This window comes from Lathamus discolor, unplaced genomic scaffold (assembly GCF_037157495.1).
Source record: "Lathamus discolor isolate bLatDis1 unplaced genomic scaffold, bLatDis1.hap1 Scaffold_66, whole genome shotgun sequence".
NCBI lineage: Eukaryota > Metazoa > Chordata > Aves > Psittaciformes > Psittacidae > Lathamus > Lathamus discolor.
This window is the reverse complement of record NW_027069383.1, coordinates 83,890-88,836: the sequence shown is the minus strand read 5'-3', so window position 1 is coordinate 88,836 and position 4,947 is coordinate 83,890.

Here is a 4,947-nt window from a genome sequence, read left to right as displayed (position 1 = left end):
GTGCCCACCATACTTCGTTTTACAGTGCCCAACTTACTTAGGTCTGCAGTGCTCACCTTACTTAGGTCTCCAGTGCCCAACTTACTTAGGACTGCAGTGCCGAGCCAACTTACGGCTGCAGTGCCCAAATTACTTAGGGCTTCAGTGCCACCTTACTTGGTTTTACAGTCCCCTGCTTACTTAGGGCTGCAGTGCCCAACTTTACTTTTTGCTGCAGTGCTCACCTTACTTAGGTCTGCAGTGCTCACCTTACTTAGGTCTGCAGTGCCCAACTTACTTAGGACTGCAGTGTCAAGCTAACTTACAGTTGCAGTGCCCAACTTCCCAAGGGCTTCAGTGCCCACCTTACTTAGGGATGCAGTGCACACCTTACTTAGTTTTACAGTGTCCAACTTTTTTAGGGTTGCAGTGCTCACCATACTTAGGGCTGCAGTGCCCAACTATACATAGGGCTGCCATGACCACCATACTTCTGGCTGCACAGCCCACCTTATGCAGGGCTGAAGTGCCCAACTTTACTTAGGGCTGCAGTGCCCAACTTATGGCTGCATTGCTCACCTTACTTAGGTCTGCAGTGCCTTTCTTAGGACTGCAGTGTCAAGCCACCTTAAGGCTGCAGTGCCCAACTTATTTAGGGCTGTAGTGCCCACCTTACTTGGTTTTACAGTGCCCAACTTACTTAGGGCTTCAGTGCCCACCTTACTTAGGTCTGCAGTGCCCACCTTACTTAGGGCTGCAGTGCCCAACTATACATAGGGCTGCCGTGACCACCATATTCTGGCTGCACAGCCCACCTTATGCAGGGCTGCAGTGCCCAACTTTACTTAGGGCTGCAGTGCTCACCTTACTTAGGTCTGCAGTGCCTAACTTTCTTAGGACTGCAGTGCCGAGCCAGCTTACGGCTGCAGTGCCCAACTTACTTAGGGCTTCAGTGCCCACCTTACTTGGTTTTACAGTCCCCTGCTTACTTAGGGCTGCAGTGCCCAACTTTACTTTTTGCTGCAGTGCTCACCTTAGGTCTGCAGTGCTCACCTTACTTAGGTCTGCAGTGCCCAACTTACTTAGGACTGCAGTGTCAAGCTAACTTACGGTTGCAGTGCCCAACTTCCCGAGGGCTTCAGTGCCCACCTTACTTAGGGATGCAGTGCCCACCCTACTTGGTTTTACAGTGTCCAACTTTCTTAGGTCTGCAGTGCCCACCATACTTAGGGCTGCAGTGCCCAACTATACATAGGACTGCTATGACCACCCTACTTCTGGCTGCACAGCCCACCTTATGCAGGGCTGCAGTGCCCAACTTTACTTAGGGCAGCAGTGCCCAACTTATGGCTGCATTGCTCACCTTACTTAGGTCTGCAGTGCCTAACTTTCTTAGGACTGCAGTGTCAAGCCACCTTAAGGCTGCAGTGCCCAACTTATTTAGGGCTGTAGTGCCCACCTTACTTGGTTTTACAGTGCCCAACTTACTTAGGGCTGCTGTGCCCAACTTTACTTAGGGCCGCAGGGCCCAACTCACTTAGGGCTGCAGTGCCCACCATACTTCGTTTTACAGTGCCCAACTTACTTAGGTCTGCAGTGCTCACCTTACTTAGGTCTCCAGTGCCCAACTTACTTAGGACTGCAGTGCCGAGCCACCTTACGGCTGCAGTGCCCAACTTACTTAGGGCTTCAGTGCCACCTTACTTGGTTTTACAGTCCCCTGCTTACTTAGGGCTGCAGTGCCCAACTTTACTTTTTGCTGCAGTGCTCACCTTACTTAGGTCTGCAGTGCTCACCTTACTTAGGTCTGCAGTGCCCAACTTACTTAGGACTGCAGTGTCAAGCTAACTTACAGTTGCAGTGCCCAACTTCCCAAGGGCTTCAGTGCCCACCTTACTTAGGGATGCAGTGCACACCTTACTTGGTTTTACAGTGTCCAACTTTTTTAGGGTTGCAGTGCCCACCATACTTAGGGCTGCAGTGCCCAACTATACATAGGGCTGCCATGACCACCATACTTCTGGCTGCACAGCCCACCTTATGCAGGGCTGCAGTGCCCAACTTTACTTAGGGCAGCAGTGCCCAACTTATGGCTGCATTGCTCACCTTACTTAGGTCTGCAGTGCCTAACTTTCTTAGGACTGCAGTGTCAAGCCACCTTAAGGCTGCAGTGCCCAACTTATTTAGGGCTGTAGTGCCCACCTTACTTGGTTTTACAGTGCCCAACTTACTTAGGGCTGCTGTGCCCAACTTTACTTAGGGCCGCAGGGCCCAACTCACTTAGGGCTGCAGTGCCCACCATACTTCGTTTTACAGTGCCCAACTTACTTAGGTCTGCAGTGCTCACCTTACTTAGGTCTCCAGTGCCCAACTTACTTAGGACTGCAGTGCCGAGCCACCTTACGGCTGCAGTGCCCAACTTACTTAGGGCTTCAGTGCCACCTTACTTGGTTTTACAGTCCCCTGCTTACTTAGGGCTGCAGTGCCCAACTTTACTTTTTGCTGCAGTGCTCACCTTACTTAGGTCTGCAGTGCTCACCTTACTTAGGTCTGCAGTGCCCAACTTACTTAGGACTGCAGTGTCAAGCTAACTTACAGTTGCAGTGCCAAACTTCCCAAGGGCTTCAGTGCCCACCTTACTTAGGGATGCAGTGCACACCTTACTTAGTTTTACAGTGTCCAACTTTTTTAGGGTTGCAGTGCCCACCATACTTAGGGCTGCAGTGCCCAACTATACATAGGGCTGCCATGACCACCATACTTCTGGCTGCACAGCCCACCTTATGCAGGGCTGAAGTGCCCAACTTTACTTAGGGCTGCAGTGCCCAACTTATGGCTGCATTGCTCACCTTACTTAGGTCTGCAGTGCCTTTCTTAGGACTGCAGTGTCAAGCCACCTTAAGGCTGCAGTGCCCAACTTATTTAGGGCTGTAGTGCCCACCTTACTTGGTTTTACAGTGCCCAACTTACTTAGGGCTTCAGTGCCCACCTTACTTAGGTCTGCAGTGCCCACCTTACTTAGGGCTGCAGTGCCCAACTATACATAGGGCTGCCGTGACCACCATATTCTGGCTGCACAGCCCACCTTATGCAGGGCTGCAGTGCCCAACTTTACTCAGGGCTGCAGTGCTCACCTTACTTAGGTCTGCAGTGCCTAACTTTCTTAGGACTGCAGTGCCGAGCCAGCTTACGGCTGCAGTGCCCAACTTACTTAGGGCTTCAGTGCCCACCTTACTTGGTTTTACAGTCCCCTGCTTACTTAGGGCTGCAGTGCCCAACTTTACTTTTTGCTGCAGTGCTCACCTTTCTTAGGTCTGCAGTGCTCACCTTACTTAGGTCTGCAGTGCCCAACTTACTTAGGACTGCAGTGTCAAGCTAACTTACGGTTGCAGTGCCCAACTTCCCAAGGGCTTCAGTGCCCACCTTACTTAGGGATGCAGTGCCCACCCTACTTGGTTTTACAGTGTCCAACTTTCTTAGGTCTGCAGTGCCCACCATACTTAGGGCTGCAGTGCCCAACTATACCTAGGGCTGCCGTGACCACCATACTTCTGGCTGCACAGCCCACCTTATGCAGGGCTGCAGTGCCCAACTTTACTTAGGGCAGCAGTGCCCAACTTATGGCTGCATTGCTCACCTTACTTAGGTCTGCAGTGCCTAACTTTCTTAGGACTGCAGTGTCAAGCCACCTTAAGGCTGCTGTGCCCAACTTATTTAGGGCTGTAGTGCCCACCTTACTTGGTTTTACAGTGCCCAACTTACTTAGGGCTTCAGTGCCCACCTTACTTAAGTCTGCAGTGCCCACCTTACTTAGGGCTGCAGTGCCCAACTATACATAGGGCTGCCGTGACCACCATATTCTGGCTGCACAGCCCACCTTATGCAGGGCTGCAGTGCCCAACTTTACTTAGGGCTGCAGTGCTCACCTTACTTAGGTCTGCAGTGCCTAACTTTCTTAGGACTGCAGTGCCGAGCCAGCTTACGGCTGCAGTGCCCAACTTACTTAGGGCTTCAGTGCCCACCTTACTTGGTTTTACAGTCCCCTGCTTACTTAGGGCTGCAGTGCCCAACTTTACTTTTTGCTGCAGTGCTCACCTTTCTTAGGTCTGCAGTGCTCACCTTACTTAGGTCTGCAGTGCCCAACTTACTTAGGACTGCAGTGTCAAGCTAACTTACGGTTGCAGTGCCCAACTTCCCGAGGACTTCAGTGCCCACCTTACTTAGGGATGCAGTGCCCACCCTACTTGGTTTTACAGTGTCCAACTTTCTTAGGTCTGCAGTGCCCACCATACTTAGGGCTGCAGTGCCCAACTATACATAGGGCTGCCATGACCACCCTACTTCTGGCTGCACAGCCCACCTTATGCAGGGCTGCAGTGCCCAACTTTACTTAGGGCTGCAGTGCCCAACTTATGGCTGCATTGCTCACCTTACTTAGGTCTGCAGTGCCTAACTTTCTTAGGACTGCAGTGTCAAGCCACCTTAAGGCTGCAGTGCCCAACTTATTTAGGGCTGTAGTGCCCACCTTACTTGGTTTTACAGTGCCCAACTTACTTAGGGCTGCTGTGCCCAACTTTACTTAGGGCCGCAGGGCCCAACTCACTTAGGGCTGCAGTGCCCACCATACTTCGTTTTACAGTGCCCAACTTACTTAGGTCTGCAGTGCTCACCTTACTTAGGTCTCCAGTGCCCAACTTACTTAGGACTGCAGTGCCGAGCCACCTTACGGCTGCAGTGCCCAACTTACTTAGGGCTTCAGTGCCACCTTACTTGGTTTTACAGTCCCCTGCTTACTTAGGGCTGCAGTGCCCAACTTTACTTTTTGCTGCAGTGCTCACCTTACTTAGGTCTGCAGTGCTCACCTTACTTAGGTCTGCAGTGCCCAACTTACTTAGGACTGCAGTGTCAAGCTAACTTACAGTTGCAGTGCCAAACTTCCCAAGGGCTTCAGTGCCCACCTTACTTAGG